Below are 21,654 nucleotides of genomic sequence, written 5' to 3'. Positions count from 1 at the left end.
AGGGAAAAAAAGCTATATAAACACATATATATATATGCGTTTTACATGAAGGCACTCACAGGATTTTCTTAAAGGGACATTCTGCTCCAGAATTTATATTGTTTAAAACAGTAGATAATCCTTTAATTACCCATTCCCCAGTTTTACATGTCCAAAAAAGTTATATTAATTTAATTTTTACCGCTGTGATTACCTTGTATTTAAGCCTCTGCAGACTGCCCCCTTATTTCAGTTATTTTGACTGACTTGCATTTTAGCCAATCAGTGCCCTCTCATAAGTAATTTACGCGCTCTAGCTGTGAAAAACTGTCAAATGCATTCAGGCAGCCTTCAAAGGCTTATAAATTAGTATATGATCCTACCTATGTTTAGCTTTCAACTAAGAATACCAAGAGAACAAAGCAAACTTGATGATCAAAGTAATTTAGAAAGTCGTTTGAAATTAAATGTCCTTTCTGAATCATGAAAGTTTAATTTTGACTAGACTGTCCTTTTAAAAAACATACGGCTAGATTACGAGTTTTGCGTTAGAGGCTTCGCGGTGCTAACGAGCAGTTTATGCTCACCGCTCACTTACAGACAACGCTTGTATTAAGGGTTTTTACAAACCTGGCGTTAGCCGCAAAAAAGTGAGTGTAGAGCAAAATTTTGTCCACATCTCACCTCAATACCAGTGCTGCTTACTTTAGTGGTTAGCTGGTAAAACGTGCTCGTGCACGATTTCCCCATAGGAATCAATGGGGGAGAGCCGGCTGAAAAAAAGTCTAACACCTGCAAAAAAGCAGCGTAAAGCTCCTAACGCAGCCCCATTGATTCCTATGGGGAAATAATTTTTATGTCTACACCTAACACCCTAACATGAACCCCGAGTCTAAACACCCCTAATCTTACACTTATTAGCCCCCAACATCGCCGACACCTACATTTTATTTATTAACCCCTACTCTGCCACCCCCAATGTCGCTGCAACCTACCTACACTTATTAACCCCTAATCTGCCGCCCCCAACGTCGCCACCACTATAATAAATTTATTACCCCCTAAAACTAAGTCTAAACCTAACCCTAACACCCCCTAACTTAAATATAATTTAAATAAATCTAAATAAAAATAACTATCATTAACTAAATTATTCCTATTTAAAACTAAATACTTACCTATAAAATAAACCCTCAGATAGCTACAATATAACTAATAGTTACATTGTAGCTAGCTTAGGTTTTATTTTTATTTCACAGGCAAGTTTGTATTTATTTTAACTAGGTAGAATAGTTATTAAATAGTTATTAACTATTTAATAACTACCTAGTTAAAATAAAGACAAATTGACCTGTAAAATAAAACCTAACCTAAGTTACAATTACATTGAACACTATACTATAATTAAAATAATTCCCTAAATTAAATACAATTAAATACAATTAAATAAAATTATCTAAAGTACAAAAAAACAAACACTAAATTACAGAACATAATAAACAAATTACAATTAACTAAATTATTCCTATTTAAAACTAAATACTTACCTATTATTATTATTATTATTATTATTATTATTATTATCAGGTATTTGTAGAGCACCAACAGATTCTGCAGCGCTGACCTTTAAAATAAACCCTAAGATAGCTACAATATAACTAATAGTTACATTGTAGCTAGCTTAGGGTTTATTTTTATTTTACAGGCAACTTGTATTTATTTTAACTAGGTAGAATAGTCATTAAATAGTTATTAACTATTTAATAACTACCTAGTTAAAATAAATACAAATTTACCTGTAAAATAAAACCTAACCTAAATTACAATTGCACCTAACACTACACTATAATTAAATCAGCCAATAGGATTGAACTGGCATTCCATTGGCTGATTGGAACAGCCAATAGAATCCAGCTCAATCCTATTTGCTGATTGGATCAGCCAATAGGATTGAAGTTCAATCATATTGGCTGATTGCATCAGCCAATAGGATTTTTTCTACCTTAATTCTGATTGGCTGGTAGAATTCTATCAGCCAATCGGAATTGAAGGGACGCCATCTTGGAACCTTCATTCAGTTGTCGGCCGTCGGCAGAAGAGGATACTCTGCGTTGGATGTCTTGAAGATGGACCTGCGCCGGATGGATGAAGATAGAAGATGCCGTCTGGATGAAGAATTCTGCCCATCTGGAGGACCACTTCTGCCTGGTTGGAAGAAGACTTCTCCTGGCTTCGTTGAGGACTTCGGCCCGGTTGGGTGAAGGCGTCTCCCGGTAGGGTGGTCTTCAGGGGGTTAGTGTTAGGTTTTTTTTAAGGGGGGATTGGGTGGGTTTTAGAGTAGGGTTGGTTGTGTGGGTGGTGGGTTTTAATGTTGGGGGGTATTTGTACTTTTTTTTTACAGGTAAAAGAGCTGATTACTTTGGGGCAATGCCCCGCAAAAGGCCCTTTGAAGGGTTATTTGTAATTTAGAGTAGGGTAGGGCTTTTTTTTATTTTGGTGGGCTTTTTTATTTTGTTAGGGGGATTAGAGTAGTGTAGGATTAGAGTAGGTGTAATTAGTTTAAAAATCTTGTAATTATTTTATTATGTAATTTAGTGTTTGCTTTCCGTACTTTAGATAATTTTATTTAATTGTAATTAATTGTATTTAATTTAGTTAATTTATTTAATTATAGTGTAGTGTTAGGTGTAATTGTAACTTAGGTTTTATTTATTTTTTTAAATAACTTTATTTTTACAAGCTCAGTCAGAGAAAGACAGTACAAATCACTGCAATAAACAGAGTACAAAGATGTTTTTACATAGTCAATCTTGCGGTAAGTAATGGTGAAAGATACTTGCAAGTATTACTCAGCTCTCTCCTCCCGGGCCTGTTTTCATTTTCTAATTAAACCAACTGTGAAAGATGGGGAGGGTAAGGGGGGCAAGGGTACGAGAAGGGAGGAAGGGGGGGGGTAGGGTGGGAGGGTAGAGCCTGGGATTGGGGATGGGCTAGGAGTTAGGAAATGGAAAAGGAGGAGAGGAAGGGGCACAAAAAAATAAATAAACAGCTTTATATTCACGAGTTCAGTTGGAAAGCCATGGTGCAGTTCACTGTGGTATTTAGGTTAACCGACACACATGCATGTCTAATCTTGTAATAAACAAAGGTGAGAGATACACATAAGCATGTTCTAACAATGTCCTTCCGAGCCCGCACTCGTTTTCTAACTAACCCAACTGGGAGGAATGGTAGGGACAGTTTAGGAGGGGAATAGGAAGGAGGGGAAAGGAAGATGGGGAGGTAGTGGAAGGGCAGGACCAGAACAGAGGACAGGGTGAGGATTGGGAGGGTGAGGGAGGAGGGGGGGGAAGAGGGGAAACAAGGAAGAGTAAACAATTATTTGAGAGCCTAGTTTCACAGTTGGTGGCACCTGCTATTTTTGTCGAAGTCTTTGATCCATCTAACCATTCATACTGGGGTGCCATCCTCAGGAACCATGAGCAGAGGCTAATGCCAGACAATCACTACATTCAGTTGAGCTAAATGTCTTGTAACTATTTGTTTCAAGTGAAACCGTGAACAAACATGTCAAAATGTGATATGCAGGTAACAATCCTGGTGAAATAAACCATAAACTACAAACTATGAGCTCTATGCCCTGTGCAGCTCAATGAAAGGCTATGGCTAATCCTTCAGCTTACCTCAGAGCCTCTTCCATTGACAGAGAGGAGAAGATGAGGGGGGGGGATAATGATGCTGGGGGGCTCCCAGGGGTCCAGCAGCCAGCTTGTGAGCGGTCAACGTCAGTGTCTTTGGCCACAATCCGGAGCCTATCGTTGCCAGGGGGGTAGGTGTCGGTTGCTATATTAGAAGTCAGAGGTTTCCCTCAGTCAGGAGCCATCAGCCCTTCAGTTGTTCAGTCATAAGGTAGGTGCTGTTGAGAAAGGGGGCCAGGAGGTGTCGTCTAATGCCCGGAGCGAGAAACACTAGAAAAGGTTCCCATTCGGACATGAAGTGTTTTACTCTCTTCTCCACATCCCCCTTAACATCCACCTGTTCAACAAGGAGCTGAGTGAGTGTTAATCTTATGAGTTGGGTTATGTGTGGGGGCCTGGGGAGAATCCAGTGCTTAAGTATTAACTTCCTGGACAGCAGTATGATGGCATTCGTGAAGCGGTCTGCTTGGGATGATTGAGCGTGTCCTCTCAGGAAAAAGACCTTGTGTTGTGTTAGCTTAGTATGTTTGCCGCTAATTTTTGAGAGCCAGAATTGTACTTTTGTCCAGAATTGTGAGATTTTGGGGCATTCCCAGAATAAGTGCACTATGTTTGGATCCGGGAGAGAGAGCATTTCAAACAGGAGTTGTTTGCGTTGGGTACCTTGGCTCGTAAGGCAGGTGTGATGTAGCTGTGGTGCATAAGTTTGAGGTGTGATTCTCTAGTTTCCGAAGCCAAGGTGGCTCGTATTACCCGCTCAAAACTATACGTCAGCATATCTGTGTCTATGTCTCTATGCATGGTGGCAGTCCACCTGGCGCTCAGATGTTGTATGACTTCTGTAGACGTCTACTGCATAATTAGGTCATAAATGTAGGAGATGGAGTGAATTCCCTGTTTAGCTAGAGAACACAGGCTATCTATATGTGTGCGTTTCGTAGTGTCTAGTCCGTCAGTTTGAAGCTTATGTACATAGTGGGTGCATTGCAGGTATGGGAAGGTACTATGGGGGGGGAGATTGTACTTTTGCTGGAGCGTGGCTAACGGATACACTTTGTTGAAGAGGGGGTCTATGAGTTGCGATACTGAGGTTAAGCCTCTCTCCCCCAGGCCCTGAACGCATGTGTGGTCATGCCTGGGAGAAAGGTCGGATTCCCCTGCAACGGGAGGTGCCTGGTGACAGTGTGAGAGAGACTCCACCAATTGCACAGTCTCGTCCATGCCCTCAGAGGATCTCTAAACAAAATATTGTCTTTAATGTGGGACGGTAATGATCAGAATTCCGCATGTGGCAGGAAGGCTCGGGCTAGTGGGTATATAAGATGTGTCTCTAGTTGTTTATCACCGAACATCGATGTACCGTCCAGCCACTCCAGAATCAACTTGGCCAAAGTGGACCAGTTGTACCACTCCACATTAGGCAGCTTGAGCCCACCCCGGATCGCCAGCATAGCCAGCTTAAGGCGACTAATCCTCTGTTTTTTACCATTCCATATAAATCTGGAAAACATTGTGTTTACAGTCTGTGTGTCTTTTTGCGTAAAGGAGAAGTGACAGCAATTGGAGGGGATATAGCAGTTTTTGCATTGCTATCATCTTTATTAAGTTAGACCTCCCTGAAAGTGGAAGTGGGAGCTTGGACCAGCCAGTCAAAAGGACCTGGACCTGTGTGAGTGCAGGGGGGGGGAATGTTGAGCTTATAAATTAGGTTAGGGTTTGTGTGTAGGTATATACCTAGATACTTAAACACCCTTGTTGTGACTTTGAGTGGCAGCTGAGGTGTGTCAGGGCCTGTAGTGTTTCTCAGGTACATGAGCTCTGATTTGTCTAAGTTGGCCTTGTATCCTGATACCTTTCTGAATTGATGCAGCATATCGAGGTGTTTGGGAATTTCAGTATTTGGATTTTGAATGTAGAGCAATAAGTCGTCTGCATAAAGGGATATGTGTGTGGAGTGCGGACCAACTTCCACATCTCTCAGGGCCTCTCTAATATGAACGGCCAATGGCTCTATGGCAAGGTTAAGACATGGTGTATGTAGTGTGGGGAATAATGCATGGTTAAAATCATAAATGGGACCAGGGTATCCCAGCTCCCCGTCATGTACGTCAGATGAAACTGTCAGTTTGTTTGTGTGAGTGCGGGTGAGGGGCAACTTACAGTTACTACCGTCCAAGGAAGAAGCTGCTCTGGGCCCTGAAAAGCTAGAAGTTGGCCGCCGGCCCCTCCACAGACCCCCCAGGACCTAATAAGGGAGGCAAAACAGAGTGAGACAACCACATTTGAAAAAGTGCAATACATGGACAGACATACATATAGAGAACAATGGTGAAATATACAACACTACACATGCATATTATCAGGGGTTTGTGATTATGCTGGTCCCAAGGACCTCCCCCTGCAGGGCTCCATAAGTTATCAGGTGGGGCTGCGAGGTACTGAGTCTCCACACTGTGGTGTCCGTAACAAAAAGAAAAAAGAGGGTGAAGTGCGGAAAAAGTTGGGTAGCCCGTGGAGGCCTAGCTGCTTGGATACCAGAGTTAGAGTCTCCATGTACCAGAAGAGTCTGTGATCGGAGGGGCAAGAGTTCAGGCCCAACCTATTGGGCCAGGTCATAGTCAATGAAAGCCATCGCAAGATGGAATTTCAGAGGTACAAAGAATGTAAGTAGAGATGGGTGTTGCCGTTCAGCTCTGTCCATCCTTGTCTTCGGCATCTAGATGCTCTTGTAACTGTTGAGGTGTGAGGAAGAGTTTAGGACCCCCAGGGGTGATAAGCTGTAGTTTGTCTGGATATAAAAGTGAAGCCTGGCGGCCCTGTGAGTGCAGTTTTTCTTGCAACCTCTGCTGAAAAGTCCTGAAAAATTAGCAGCTTGTGTCCCTCAAAGCAGAGGTCTGGTTTAGCTTTGTATGCCTTGAGAAGCACCAGCTTTTCTTGGTAGCTACGGAGATTGAAGATGACTTGTCTGGGGCGTTGATTAGCTCTTGTGGGTAAAGATTCTGGCCCTATTCTATGTGCCCCCTCCACATCCAGGGGTAGTGTGTCTGGGTCAAGCTGAAGCAGTTTAGGTAGTGTCAGGGCTGTGAATTTGAGTAAATCTTTGTTCTTTATTGATTCAGGGACCCCGATCAGTCTCAAGTTGTTGCGGCGAGACCGATTCTTGAGGTCATCAAGTTTTTCTTGTAGCGTGAAGTTTTGGCGCTCCAATCTTTGAACAGTGACAGAGGAGGAGTGTTGATTGTCCTCCACAACTGAGATCCTTTGCTCTGCTTGCTGTAGACGGGTAGAGTATTGTCGTATTTCTGAAGTGAGAGTATCCATGCGTGCCTGCAGAGACTACATTTTTGGAAGAAAAAGGGCTTTTAAGTCCTTGAGCATTGTGTGAGAAGTGTCTTGAGGTGTTTCCCTGTCAGGGGGCCCCGGTGGTTCCAGCTGGAGTTCTGGTGTCAGTTTTTGCTTTCTCTCTGCTGGTTTTTGTCTGCCTGACATGATGGGTGTAGCTTGTGTAGCGGAGACTTTAAAGTATTTGTCCACTTTCATGTGGGCCAGCAAAACTGAGATGGCAGGTCTTTGTCTGATGCAGGTGACGTGCAGGTAGGAACTATCTCGTAAATATGTGGAAGAAGAGACAAAACTTCCCTATTAGTCTGCTGTAATGCAGCTCAGATCACTTTGTATTACTGCTGCTACTGGTGAAGGAGTGAGCTGGGCATCCAGCATATATCAGGGCCACTTGAAAAGACAAGCCTGTGCGGTACTGTGGTGATGCTTTAGGCAAGGAGTGGCGTACAATTAAATTTAGTGTCCCCGGAGCCAACTGCCTAACTGAATGGACGCAGACAGCTAGAGCTCTGCAACTAGAAACCTGTATATTGAGCTTAATTTCGTTTAACTTAGTTTCTGGGCTATACAAGGGTGTATATAGACACCCTGACATTGAAGAAACCAGAACGGGACAAATGAGGCAAAGTCCTATAACCCATCCAGACATGCAAGTCTCAGAAGCTACCCTGCTCGAGCTGATCTCAGGACTGAGTAGAACAATGGATGACCACTACGCTCAGCTCTCTAGTGCTATTGCTGAATGCTTTGGCACACACGGGGATCCTTGTAACCTCCCCGATTACTACTCACATATTCCTGCCACGCCTGAGAAAACCACTGCTCCTGGACTCTTTTGCGGACCGAAGGCCGGCGTGATTCGGCTGCTTTGTGAAGCGGATGCATCGGAGGTCTCTGTCCGGGAACTATGTGCAGACGGCACCATCATTGCTTCTAACGAGATGTGGGAAAATAGTGACGCAGGAGATTTACAGAGCCCGCGAAGATACGACCGGGAGGCCCGACATCGGCTGTTTCAGGATGCGGCTGGGCAATTTGCTGACATTATGAGGCTATCTAAGTTCATGCCTACGCAGTCATTGATGGACCCCATATTGAGCCTGAAGGTCGCTGACCTTATAAAGACCGAACTATTCCGGCCCCAACATTATATCTCCAGGCCGCACAGGGATAATTGGGGTGCTCTTGCATCTATCAGGCCGGCCGGAGTGGAGTATATCACAACAGATGCCAGATGGGATGAGCCTGAATACAATTCTCCCCGGTCTGTGGCATAGGGTGAATGCCTAGAATACCTAATTATTTTATGGAGGACTGCTACTCCCTACAATGAACACAGTTACTTAAACCTATATGTTTAATACTCCAGCTCCTTAAATGTTGCACACTGGTTTGTTTCACAGTATAGCATAATCCATTATTATCTAGTGTTAGTAAGTTACTAGTTTCACAGCTTAATAACCACATAACTGTTGTTTTTTATCAAGGTTTATACACAGGCATGGGGTATATGATGTTCACCCTCTTGTGCAGTCTTCAACGTTACTGATCATAGGACTAACCTCAGCTATTTCAAACCTTTGGTTTAAGATCTTCTAGTATCGTTTTTATAAGTGATCTATGGGTTATAATGGTTCTTGACAGATTATGTTTAACATTGCTCTTTGTGTCAATCTTGTCAGAGGTTCTGCTGTTAATATTGTATAATGTGCACAACAAATGTTTTGACCCCCCACATGTAACGCCCGCTATACTAGTCTCATGAATCCTGGATATACCCATACATGGCACATACCCCCTGGCCACTCTTGTACTTCTCAATAATTAAGGAAACTTATGCCTAAAGGTTAACCATGGTTTGCCATTGCATTTATATGTTAACTTCCTGCACATCTTGTACTTTTTTAAAGAATTACTACTGTATATTATGATATAAGTAGCTCCCATCGAATTGACTATTTATGCTCCGCTCCACCCAGATATGTTCTCCATTGTACACGTTGATAAGGATTAGCCCTTTATTATTTGTGTTTTCCTAGTAAGCCTCACATATATATATGATACTGTTATTGTAATGGTGGATGTCCAGATTTGTGATGTGCATAGGGACAAGGCTCTCTTTTTAGCTGGTTATGGACACACCTTGTTACATGCTTGTCTCTCTGTCTATAACTAAAAGCTGCAAGTATCCACTAGCAATGTTCAAGTTCATAGTTAGCTCTCTATAGATAGCCCATATTTCCTAAATATTGTGAAGTTATCTCTTTTCCTTTGGGCCTTCAGTTTGCTGGATAAACTGAGGATGCTCTTATCCCCCACAATCTTTACTCCAGCTAGATAGCTTATTTCTTTTTTTACACACAGAGAGCAGTCCTATTCCCTATTAGTAAGCAGGGTATATTGTTTGAGGATGATAGGGTCCATTTATAGATGCTGTTGGGCCGTGTCTACTGGGAAAGCATGGTCCAGCATATAAGTTTTTCAAAAGCCCTGAGATCCTACTCCATTCCATTTCACATCGCCCTGTAGTTTATATTCTTAAGACAAACTATCTGGCTCCGCCCCCCCCTTCCCTTCCCCTCTCCCCTATCCCCCCATTATGAGCGGCTCTTGCCCGCTGCATCCCTCATCCCCCTATATACGCAGGCCTATAGGAGGCCTGATAAATGCCAGCTCCCTTCCTCTCACTATTTTCAGCGTATAGAATACCCCTTATTTGAGAGTAGGGACTACTAGTTACCTGTATTATAAAACTGAGACTTCATTTCTATATGCCCCAGTCACACATGTTTTGATCTCACTGTGCGCTTTCTGTATTTAAGGTCATAAAGTCGGTGCTATAATTTACGTCAAATGGTATCTCTCTGTTCTCAACCTTGATATCTTTCATATCTTTGACTCCTATTATTATATAAATATTGAAACTCTATTGTCTAGATAATATTTTAACAAATCCTATATTAGCACATCAATGTCTTAATTCTTATGTACCTTTCATATGTGTTTTGTAACAGTTATTTTTCTTTTTGTATTTGTCTTGTGCTGGGACTCACTCCCTTTTCTGTTACTTTTATCCATTGTCTCAATAAAAAATTATTTAAAAAAAAAAAAAAAAAAAAAAAAATTTAGTGTCCCTTGTGAGAGATCTTCCCTGCCAAAGGAGGCCGGTTAAGAGTGGTGCAACAGCTGTGCAGATTTTAGTGTCGCAGCTCACACCTCATGTCTCTGTTTTCTCTCACCCCTTCCTCCAACCAGGTCAGCAGTTTTTGTTATTTGCAGCAAACACGTTAATGGCAAGTGTGAAGGGATGGGTGTTCAGGCCAAGTGGGTAACAGGCCTCCCCGCATGCATTATGTAGGTATCTAGGAAGCCTGATGTGTTATGGTGCAGGTTAGCCACCCACCGGTTCCCACATGTGTAGTCAAAAAAGGTCACTGATCTCACCCAATCCCGCCGGGTAACTGCTCCTGCAGGTTATAGCTCCGTCTGCTGATCCGCGGATCTGTGGATGTCCGTTAGGCCTCTGTTGCAGCTCTCACACCATGCTCTAAGATGGCACCTGTCTCCTTATCTCCCCTTTACCTTTTTCGTGCCTCCGGGAGCAAGGGCTGATCAAAAATGCCCTTCACGCTAAGTATTCAGGTGGAGTGGAAAAGAACGCCCAACAAGAATTGCGTGTGGGGGAAGCCAAGCAGCACATTTAGACCATACAGTGCCGGAGCTCTACACTAGTGCTGCCGCTCCTTAGCCCCGCCACCGGAAGTCTAGGTTAGGTTTTATTTTACCGGTAAATTTGTCTTTATTTTAACTAGGTAGTTATTAAATAGTTAATAACTATTTAATAACTATTCTACATAGTTAAAATAAATACAAAGTTGCCTGTAAAATAAAAATAAACCCTAAGATAGCTACAATGTAACTATTCGTTATATTGTAGCTAGTTTAGGGTTTATTTTACAGGTAAGCATTTAGTTTTAAATAGGAATAGTTTAGTTAATTGTAGTAATTTTATTTAGATTTACTGTAATTATATTTAAGTTAGGGGGGGTTAGGGTTCGACTTAGGTTTAGGGGTTAATACATTTAATATAGTGGCAGCGACGTTGGGGGTGGCAGATTAGGGGTTAATAATATTTAACTAGTGTTTACGATGCGGGAGTGCAGCGGTTTAGGGGTTAATATATTTATTATAGTGGTGGCGATGTCCGGTTCGGCAGATTAGGGGTTAAAATATTAATTTTAGTGCTTGTGATGTGGGGGAGCCTCGGTTTAGGGGTTAATAGGTAGTTTTTGATAGTTAGTGTGCTTTTTAGCACTTTAGTTAAGATTTTTATGCTACGGAGTTGTAGTGTAAAACTCTTAACTACTGACTTTTAAATGCGGTACCAGGCTTGACAGGAGAGGGTGTACCGCTCACTTTTGGTCGGACTCATAATACCGGCGCTATGCAAGTCTCATTGAAAATATAGGATACGCAATTGACATAAGTATATTTGCGGTATTTCCAAATCTGGCCACAAAAGTGAGCGGTACACCTGTACCTGCAAGGCTCCTAATACCAGCAGGCGTTAAAAAGCAGCATTTGAAACCGGCCAACGCTGCTTTTTAAGGCTAATGCAAAACTCGTAATCCAGCCGATAATTTATTTATTCTAAAATCATTAAAAAACAGGTCAAAGTTTTGGCTAACTGTATAGCCTTTCTCAAGACCATAATCCAAAGTGCATACTATTAGAAAGTGACTTTTCTTAATGACTTTCGAATAAATAAATATTGATTTTTTAAGAAAATCCTAAATGCCTTTGTGAGAAACATGTAAATGTGTTCCTATGCTGAAGTTGCACACAGGTGCATGGTACTGGAGACGTATTATATATATATATATATATATATATAAATATATATATATATATATATATATATATATATATATATATTTATAGCATTTATCCTATATAAGGAATAAAACACTGCACTCAACGGTCTTCATGAAAAAGTTCGCATTTTAATCTCATCAATTCGGTATAATCAAAATACAAGAATCCCAAATTTATCGGTACTAAACTGGCACCTTTTTCAATGGGTAGTAAACCTGTGTCCCAATGTTCTCTGCTGAACCCACACACCTGTTATCCTAATATACCCTTAAGTGCTAAGAACTTCCGGTGCTAACGAGTTGCAGCTTGCATCGCACGTCACTGACGATCAGTCATTCAGAACCAGAGCGCATGGCTAATTACCATAGCTGTGCCTCCAGTGACGAAATAATACATATGTCACTGTTGACATTTTCAATTGCGAACAGAGCAAGTTTCAACCCAACAGCATCCCGGAGTTTAACTATTAACTAGATTAAAAAGGAAGTATACAGCACAAATATGACTAAATTCTTCAAACGATCTAGCATAGAGTGCCTTTTTATTATTAAAAACTTAAAAACTCAAGAATCATTACGAAAACCCTAACCTTATACTGAGTCTATTCCCTTCATGTCAGTTTGCAGCATGGTAGAAACTTGTTGACGGAAAGCAACACACCCATTGGTCAGAATAGTCCACAATCTGGTAAATGGATACTGTGATTTGTATATCAGATGTTATAATGTGTTACAGGAACACATTATAGTCCAGCTGTATATTCAACCCTCTGGGGGTTACAGTATCCAATCGATAGATCCATGATGTTTCTAGTTGTAGAAGTTTTTTCTGTCTATCACCACCTCTATTAGGAGCAGGCACATGATCGATTAACATAGTTCTCAAACTAGCAGCTGTGTGCCGAGATTGCAGAAAATGCCTGGCCACTGGTTGGTCAAATATCTGCTTATCGATTGTGGCTCTTATGGCATGGCGGTGGTTCGCCATCCTCTCTCTAAAAGTGGTTGAGGTCTTTCCAATGTAGACAAGAGAACATGGACACATCAAAATGTAGACCACAAAAGTGCTGGTGCATGATAATTTGTGAAAAATTGTATATTTCTTCCTAGTCCAGGGATGATGGAATTGGGCTCCCATAAGCATGCTGTTGCAAGTAGTACAGTCTCCACATCTATAGCATCCTAACTTCTTTTTCCCGTCCATCCAGGTGCCTTTTTGATAGGATTTCACTGGATCATTATGTACAAGGATGTCCTTCAAGCTAGATGCTTTTCTATAGACGATACGAGGAGCTTCCATTTGTTTGAAAGGGAGTAATTTATCAGATTTTACAATGTCCCAGTTTTTCTTCACAGATTCCTCCAGTACTTTGTGCAGAGTAAACGTTGTGATGAGATTGATATTATTATTCATATTATCTGTTGAAGCTGGTTTTGGTTGTAACAGTGTCATCTGATCATATTGTGACATTTCAATGTGTGTTCTTTCAATGTCCATGGTTCTATAGCCTCGCTGTTTTAGTTTAAACTTCATTTCTTCTTCTTGTTTATTTCTGGTGTCAATGAGTGTGTTGTTATGTGCTACTCGCATGAGTTTAGAGGAGATTACACTCCTTTTTTGATGTTCAGGATGAAAGCTAGTGGAAAGTAACGACAAATTTTTGTCCGTTGACTTAGAATATAGTGATGTGGCGAATTTGTAACCATCGCCATCCAAATATTTATTAATATTCAAATCCAAAAACGGTATAGTCTCCATACTATATGTATACTTAAACCATATTGTAGATTCAAGTTTATTTAAGGTGTCAATCCAATTGACTAAAGAATCCACTGAGCCCCTCCATATCAAAAACACGTCATCTATATATCTGACGTAAAACTTTATATTGGTGAAGAATGAAGTGTTCATGACATATCTCGTACCAAAGCATATACAGATTGGCATATGCAGGAGCCATACTAGAACCCATAGCAGTCCCTGCTACCTGTAGGAAAATTGCTTTTCAAATTTGAAAAAGTTCTTCTCAAGACAAAATGTTAATAGTTCAAGCAGGAACTCTATGGGGGGTCCCGCATATGCCAATGATGAGCTTACAATGGACCTGACAGCCTGCACACCACCACCATGAGGGATGACAGTGTACAGACTGTCAACATCCATGGTTACTAGTAAATCATCAGCTTTTAACCAATCTATATTGATCAGTTTCCTAATCAAAGAAGGGGAGTCAAGTAGAAAGGAAAATGATTCTTTTACCACAGGTTGAAGCTGGTAATCTATAAATTCAGCAACCTTAGAACATAATGAATCTCGGGCAGACACGATAGGTCTGCCAGGGGGGTTTATTAAAGTTTTGTGAACCGTGGGCAGTAAATAAAGTACAGGAATCACTGGAAAAGGTACACTCATAAAGTCATATTCGTTCTCATTAATCATCCCAGCTTCAAAGCCACATTTAAGAATGTGATCTAGTTCCTTTTTAAAGGAAGTATTTGGATTGCCCCTCAGTTTACAATAGGTGGTATTATCAGATAATTTTATATATGCTTTGTCATGATAATCAGTGTAATTCTGAATTACAATCAACCCTCCCTTGTCCTCAGCATGTATAATAATAGAATTGTCATTTTTTAAGCTTTGTAAAGCATTCTTCTCTTCTTTTGTGAGGTTCAAATAGTATCTATCAGGTCTAGCTTGTTCAAAAGAGTTAGTAACCATTTGGGTAAAACTCCGAATGGAGGGGTTGTGATTAGTTGGATAAAAGTTACAAGATGGTTTGAATTAGCTGGATATAGTCTGTTCCCTGTCCTTTAAAAAATCTTTTATCTTAAGCTGCCTTTCCAGTTTATATAAATCCACATTCATGTGGAACTTTTGACTTTCAGGGTTGGGACAAAGGACAGACCTTTATTCAGCAATCTTTTTTCATCCTCATTGAGGGGCCGATCACTAAGATTGTAAACAATATTCACTTCCTCCTGGGGTTTTTTTTCTTTGTACCCTCCCTTTCTGACATGGTGTCTGTGTTGTTTCTTTTTAAAGGTAGAGGGGGTTTGTTGGAAGACCTTGCGGTGATCCCCCTAAAGGGAGTCCACTACCAATTACATTGATAGATGTTTCAGCATCATACTCTGATGAATTGCCACCACTACTATCTACAATATCAATATTTGATTTATTCTTAAACTGTCTTCTGCGCCTAGACTGAAATCTAGTATTGTCTTTTCCATAAAGCCACCTATACACTCTTTTTTCACGATAGTCTGTTTCTACAGTGGTTAATTTGTTGTTTTTAAAGAGAGTAAATAATTTCAATATTTGTTCACCTGTGTTTGTAGTTTTTTTTATCCAATCCTCACTTGTGTCATTAACCAAGGTCTGAAAGCTAAACTGTTTCACCTCATCTATTTCAATTTTAATCAGATTATATAATCTGTTTGACTCTTCAACTACCAACAGAAAAAGATCATATGAACACTTACTTAAAATTGAGCACCATTTCCTGCAAAATTCAGGATTTGATCTTCCTATAGTAGGAATGTTTTTGATGCGAAAGCCTCTTGGTATGCTCTTATTCTTATGGTAGTTAGAGAGATATACTGCGTGTAGGTGATGGTCTACTTCTCTTTTTTGAAGATTTAATAATTTATCATAAACATCTAGGGGTATTTCTCCCCTCAGCTCATGCAAGTCACTTACTACACGTATCCGTTCTGCATCTGCTTCAGTAAACACAAATGATTCTTTGTTGACACAATCATCTCCAATATTGGATGGATTATGTTGAGAAAGTCCCAAAGCTTCCATCATGTAGTGTAACTTTGATATCTTGTTGCACTTACAAGAAAATTGCATCAGTGATTAGATCCCACATGCAAGGCAATTATTCAAAGGATTGTCTCTTTGAATCTTATATTAAAACCAAAAACAGCCAAAACAATTGAGCTGAAAAAATACGAGCACTTCACAGGGGACAGAAGGCAGCAGTTTGTGCTAATTCTATTACAACATGTCACAATGTATCAATACAGTATTTAAATAGTATCCACAAACAATGTGCAGGGTGCCACTTCTACATAGCATATAAAGATTCAAATTAAGTGCACTCACTGTTACAACCAACAACCGCCGGGGTGCTGCGTAAGAGTGTATATATCCATAGCATTTATCCTATATAAAGAATAAAACGCTTCACTAACCGGTCTTCATGAAAAAGTTCGACTTTTAATCTCATCAATTCAGCATAATCAAAACACAAGAATCCCAAATGTTTCGGTAGCAAACTGGCACCTTTTTCAATGGGTAGTTAACCTGTGTCCCAATGTTCTCTACTGAACCCACACACCTGCTATCCTAATATACCCTTCAGTGCTAAGAACTTCTGCTGCTAACGAGTTGCAGCTTGCATCGCACGTCACTGACAATCAGTCATTCAGAACCAGAGCACATGGCTAATTACCATAGTCGCGCCTCCAGTGACGAAATAATACATACGTCACTGTTGACATTTTCAATTGCGAACAGACCAAGAGTCAACCCGACAGCATCCAGGAGTTTTACTATTAACTAGATTAAAAAGGAAGTATACAGCACAAATATGACTAAATTCTTCAAACGATCTAGCATAGATTGCCTTTTTATTATTAAAAACTTAAAAACATTCGATTGGATACTGTAAACCCCAGAGGGTTGAATATACAGCTGGACTATAATGTGCTCCTGTAAATGGATCTCGTAATGACTGATCGATCTAGGTCAGCTCCGGCATCAGGAGAAATATGTAGCCTGATAACATCTGATATACAAATCACAGTATCCATTTACAAGATTGTGGACTATTCTGACCAATGGGTGTGTTGCTTTCCATCAACAAGTTTCTACCATGCTGCAAACTGACATGAAGGGAATAGACTCAGTATAAGGTTAGGGTTTTCGTAAGGATTCTCAAGTTTTTAAGTTTTTAATAATAAAAAGGCACTCTATGCTAGATCGTTTGAAGAATTTAGTCATATTTGTGCTGTATACTTCCTTTTTAATCTAGTTAATAGTAAAACTCCGTGATGCTGTCGGGTTTATGCTTGCTCTGTTCGCAATTGAAAACGTCAACAGTGACGTATGTATTATTTCGTCACTGGAGGCGCGGCTATGGTAATTAGCCATGTGCTCTGGTTCTGAATGACTGATTGTCAGTGATGTGCGATGCAAGCTGCAACTCGTTAGCACCGGAAGTTCTTAGCACTGAAGGGTATATTAGGATAACAGATGTGTGGGTTCAGTAGAGACACATTGGGACACAGGTTTACTACCCATTGGAAAAGATGCCAGTTTGGTACCGAAATGTTTGGGATTCTTGTATTTTAATTATGCTGAATTTATGAGATTAAAATTCGAACTTTTTCTTGAAGACCTGTGAGTGCAGAGTTTTATTCTTTATATAGGATAAATGCTAGGGATGTATACACTCTACGCAGCACCCCGGTAGTTGTTGGTTGTAACAGTGAGTGCACTTAATTTGAATCTTTATTTGCTATGTTGAAGTGGCACCCTGCACATTGTTTGTGGATACTATTGAATTATTGATATATTGTGACATGTTGTAATAGAATTAGCACAAACTGCTGCCTTCTGCCCCCTGTGAAGTGCTCATATTTTTTCAGCGCAATTGCTTTGGCTGTTTTTGGTTTTAATATAAGATTTAAAGAGACAATCCTTGAATAACTGCCTTGTATGTGAGATCTGATCACTGATGCAATTTTCTTGTAATTGCAACAAGATATCAAAGTTACACTACATGATGGAAGCTTTGGGACTTTCTCAACATAATCCATCCAATATTGGAGATGATTGTGTCAACAAAGAATCATTTGTGTTTACTGAAGCAGATGCAGAACGGATACGTGTAGTAACTGACTTGCATGAGTTGAGGGGAGAAATACCCCTAGATGTTTATGACAAATTATTAAATCTTCAAAAAAGAGAAGTAGACCATCACCTACATGCAGTATATCTCTCTAACTACCATAAGAATAAGAGCATACCAAGAGGCTTTCGCATCAAAAACATTCCTACTATAGGAAGATCAAATCCTGAATTTTGCAGGAAATGGTGCTCAATTTTAAATAAGTGTTCATATGATCTTATTCTGTTGGTAGTTGAAGAGTCAATCAGATTATATAATCTGATTAAAATTGAAATAGATGACGGGAAACAACTTAGCTTTCAGACCTTGGTTAATGACACAAGTGAGGATTGGGTAAAAAAACTACAAACACAAGTGAACAAATATCGAAATTATTTACTCTCTTTTAAAAACAACAAATTAACCAGTGAGAAACAGACAATCATGAAAAAAGAGTGTATAGGTGACTTTATGGAAAAGACAATACTAGATGTCAGTCTAGGAGCATACGACAGTTTAAGAATAAATCAAATATTGATACTGTAGATAGTAGTGGTGGCGATTCATCAGAGTATGATGCTGAAACATCTAGCAATGTAATTGGTAGTGGACTCCCTTTAGGGGGGATCACCACAAGGTCTTCCAACAAACCCCCTCTAGATTTATAAAGAAACGACACAGACACCATGTCAGAAGGGGAGGGTACAAAGAAAAAGCCCCCCAAGAGGAAGTGAATATTGTTCACAATCTTAGGCCTAGATTTGGAGTTTGGCGTTAGCCGTGAAAACCAGCGTTAGAGGCTCCTAACGCTGGTTTTAGGCTACCTCCGGTATTTGGAGTCACTCAAAATAGGGTCTAACGCTCACTTTTCAGCCGCGACTTTTCCATACCGCAGATCCCCTTACGTAAATTGCATATCCTGGTATTTAGAGTCGTGTCTGAAGTGAGCGTTAGACATCTAACGACAAAACTCCAGCCGCAGGAAAAAAGTCAGTAGTTAAGAGCTTTCTGGGCTAACGCCGGTTTATAAAGCTCTTAACTACTGTGCTCTAAAGTACACTAACACCCATAAACTACCTATGTACCCCTAAACCGAGGTCCCCCCACATCGCTGCCACTCGATTAAAAAATTTTAACCCCTAATCTGCCGACCGCCACCTACGTTATACTTATGTACCCCTAATCTGCTGCCCCTAACACCGCCGACCCCTATATTATATTTATTAACCCCTAACCTGCCCCCCACAACGTCGCAGCCAGCTACCTACAATAATTAACCCCTAATCTGCCGACCGCAAAGCGCCGCCACCTACGTTATCCTTACGTACCCCTAATCTGCTGCCCCTAACACCGCCGACCCCTATATTATATTTATTAACCCCTAATCTGCCCCCCTCAACGTCGCCTTCACCTGCCTACACTTATTAACCCCTAATCTGCCGACCGGACCTGAGCGCTACTATAATAAAGTTATTAACCCCTAATCCGCCTCACTAACCCTATAATAAATAGTATTAACCCCTAATCTGCCCTCCCTAACATTGCCGACACCTAACTTCAATTATTAACCCCTAATCTGCCGACTGGAGCTCACCACTATTCTAATAAATGTATTAACCCCTAAAGCTAAGTCTAACCCTAACACTAACACCCCCCTAAGTTAAATATAATTTACATCTAACAAAATTAATTATCTCTTATTAAATAAATTATTCCTATTTAAAGCTAAATACTTACCTGTAAAATAAATCCTAAAATAGCTACAATATAAATTATAATTATATTATAGTTATTTTAGGATTACTATTTATTTTACAGGCAACTTTGTAATTATTTTAACCAGGTACAATAGCTATTAAATAGTTAAGAACTATTTAATAGCTAAAATAGTTAAAATAATTACAAAATTACCTGTAAAATAAATCCTAACCTAAGTTACAATTAAAGCTAACACTACACTATCAATAAATTAATTAAATAAACTACCTACAATTACCTACAATTAACCTAACACTACACTATCAATAAAATAATTAAATACAATTCCTACAAATAACTACAATGAAATAAACTAACTAAAGTACAAAAAATTAAAAAGAAATAAGTTATATAAAAAATAAAAAAATATTTACAAACATAAGAAAAATATTACAACAATTTTAAACTAATTACACCTACTCTAAGCCCCCTAATAAAATAACAAAGACCCCCAAAATAAAAAATGCCCTACCCTATTCTAAATTACTACAGTTCAAAGCTCTTTTTCCTTACCAGCCCTGAACAGGGCCCTTTGCAGGGGCATGCCCCAAAGAATTCAGCTCTTTTGCCTGTAAAAAAATAAACATACAATACCCCCCCCAACATTACAACCCACCACCCACATACCCCTAATCTAACCCAAACCCCCCTTAAATAAACCTAACACTAAGCCCCTGAAGATCTTCCTACCTTATCTTCACCATACCAGGTTCACCGATCCATCCTGAAGAGCTCCTCCGATGTCCTGATCCAAGCCCAAGCGGGGGGCTGAAGAGGTCCATGATCCGGCTGAAGTCTTCATCCAAGCGGGAGCTGAAGAGGTCCATGATCCGGATGAAGTCTTCATCCAAGCGGGAGCTGAAGAGGTCCATGATCCGGATGAAGTCTTCTATCAATGGCATCTTCAATCTTCTTTCTTCCGGATCCATCTTGCAGACCTCCAACGCGGAACATCCTCTTCTCCCAACGCCTACTAGCCGAATGACGGTTCCTTTAAGGGACGTCATCCAAGATGGCGTCCCTCGAATTCCGATTGGCTGATAGGATTCTATCAGCCAATCGGAATTAAGGTAGGAATATTCTGATTGGCTGATGGAATCAGCCAATCAGAATCAAGTTCAATCCGATTGGCTGATCCAATGTGCCAATCAGATTGAGCTCGCATTCTATTGGCTGTTCCGATCAGCCAATAGAATGCAAGCTCAATCTGATTGGCTGATTGGATCAGCCAATCGGATTGAACTTGATTCTGATTGGCTGATTCCATCAGCCAATCAGAATATTCCTATGCCTTTTTGATAGCATTTCACTGGATCGTTATGTACAAGGATGTCCTTCAAGTTAGATGATTTTCTATAGACGATACGAGGAGCTTCCATTCGTTTGAAAGGAAGTAATTTATCAGATTTTACAATGTCCCAGTTTATCTTCACAGATTCCTCCAGTACTTTGTGCAGAGTAAACGTTGTGATGAGATTGATATTATTATTCATATTATCTGTTGAAGCTGGTTTTGGTTGTAACAGTGTCATCTGATCATATTCCAATGTAGACAAGAGAACATGGACACATCAAAATGTAAACCACAAAAGTGCTGGTGCATGATAATCTGTGAAAAAATTTATATTTCTTCCCAGTCCAGGGATGATGGGATTGGGCTCCCGTAATGCTGTTGCAAGTAGTACAGTCTCCACTCTCCACATCTATAGCATCCTAATTTCTTTTTCCCGTCCATCCAGGTGGCTTTCTGATAGCATTTCACTGGATCGTTATGTGCAAAGATGTCCTTCAAGTTAGATGCTTTTCTATAGACGATACGAGGAGCTTCCATTTGTGTGAAAGGGAGTAATTTATCAGATTTTACAATGTCCCAGTTTTTCTTCACAGATTCCTCCAGGACTTTGTGCAAAGGAGTAAACGTTGTGATGAGATTGATATTATTATTCATATTATCTGTTGAAGCTGGTTTTGGTTGTACCAGTATCATCTGATCATATTGTGACATTTCAATGTGTGTTCTTTCAATGTCCATGGTTCTATAGCCTCACTGTTTTAGTTTAAACTTAATTTCTTCTTCTTGTTTATTTCTGGTGTCAATGA

The sequence above is a fragment of the Bombina bombina genome, chromosome 1 (assembly GCF_027579735.1).
Source record: "Bombina bombina isolate aBomBom1 chromosome 1, aBomBom1.pri, whole genome shotgun sequence".
Classification (NCBI taxonomy): domain Eukaryota; kingdom Metazoa; phylum Chordata; class Amphibia; order Anura; family Bombinatoridae; genus Bombina; species Bombina bombina.
Note: the sequence above shows the minus strand (reverse complement) of the source record.